Source organism: Rattus rattus, chromosome 8 (genome assembly GCF_011064425.1).
Source record: "Rattus rattus isolate New Zealand chromosome 8, Rrattus_CSIRO_v1, whole genome shotgun sequence".
Lineage (NCBI taxonomy): Eukaryota > Metazoa > Chordata > Mammalia > Rodentia > Muridae > Rattus > Rattus rattus.
In genome coordinates this window covers 16,597,574-16,599,365 of record NC_046161.1, presented here as the reverse complement: position 1 = coordinate 16,599,365, position 1,792 = coordinate 16,597,574, and positions in this window count along the sequence as shown.

The window sequence follows — 1,792 nt, the reverse complement described above, 5'->3', positions numbered from 1 at the left end:
CTTCCTTTATTTCTTCCTTGACCAGGTTATCATTGAGTAGGCATTTGTTCAACTTCCATGTATGTGTGGGGTGTTCTTCCCTTATTGTTATTGAAGACCAGTTTTAGCCTGTGGTGGTCTGATAGGACGCATTGGACTATTTCTATCTTTCTGTATCTGTTGAGGCCTGTTTTATGACCAATTATATGGTCAATTTTGCAGAAAGTACCATGAGGTGGTGAGAAGAATATATATCCTTTTGCTTTAGGATAGAATGTTCTATAAATATCTGTTAAGTCCATTTGGTTCATGACTTCTCTTAGTCTGTCTATGTCTCTGTTTAATTTCTGTTTCCATGATCTGTCCATTGATGAGAGTAAGGTGTTGAGATCTCCTACTATTATTGTGTGAAGTACAATGTGTGCTTTGATCTTTGGTAAGGTTTCTTTTATGTATGTAAGTGCCCTTGTATTTGGAGCATAGATGTTTAGGATTGAGAGTTCATCTTGGTGGATATTTCCTTTGATGAATATGAAATGTCCTTCCTTATCTTTTTTGATGACTTTTTGTTGAAAATTGATTTTATTCGATATTAGAATGGCTACTCCAGCTTGCTTCTTCAGTCCATTTGCTTGGAAAATTCTTTTCCAGCCTTTCAATCTGAGGTCGTGTCTGTCTTTGTCTCTCATGTGTGTTTCCTGTAGGCAGCTGAATGCAGGATCCTCATTGTGTATCCTGTTTGTTAATCTATGTCTTTTTATTGGGGAGTTGAGACCATTGATGTTGAGAGATATTAGGGAATAGTGATTATTGCTTCCTGTTATATTCATATTTGGATGTGAGGTTATGTTTGTGTGCTTTTCTTCTCTTTGTTTTGTTGCCAAGATGATTAGTTTCTTGCTTCTTCTAGGGTATAGCTTGCCTCCTTATGTTGGGCTTTACCATTTATTATCCTTTGTAGTGCTGGATTTGTAGAAAGATATTGTATAAATTTGGTTTTGTCATGGAATTTCTTGGTTTCTCCATCTATGTTAATTGAGAGTTTTGCAGGATACAGTAGCCTGGGCTGGCATTTGTGTTTTCTTAGGGTGTGTATGACATCTGTCCAGGATCTTCTGGCTTTCATAGTCTCTGGCGAGAAGTCTGTTGTGATTCTGATAGGTCTGCTTTTATGTGTTACTTCACCTTTTTCCCCTACTGCTTTTAAAATTTGTTGGGAGCAGCTAAAGATGGCACTGACATCTAGTGGTCGTTTGTGGTATACAACCATTATAGCAGTGTCCCTGGCCTTCTTCTGGCATTTACAAGGCCAGGGTGATAAGCATGTTAATAAGGTATCTCACACTCCACCAATCCCCAGAGGACAAGTTTACAGCCACTGTGTGTTTTGTACTTAAGGCGAGTGCCTTTGTTCCCCGGGGTCCCCCGTATCAAGAATGAGGTGTTCCTGCAATAAAGGCTGTTGAGAAGAGCCCAACGGTGTCGCGTCTTCCTTGCTGGTCGAGGTGGGCGCTTCAAATATTCTTTCTTTCTTTTTTTTTTCTTTATTTTGTGCATTTACTGTTTTGACTATGATGTGACGGGAGGAGTTTCTTTTCTGGTACAATCTATTTGGAGTTCTGTAGGCTTCTTGTATGCTTATGGGCATGTCTTTCTTTAGGTTAGGGAAGTTTTCGTCTATGATTTTGTTGAATATATTTACCGTTCCTTTGAGCTGGCTGTCTTCACTCTCTTCTATACCTATTATCCTTAGGTTTGATCTTCTCATTGAGTCCTGGATTTCCTATATGCTTTCTTTTTTTCTGTTTTACAT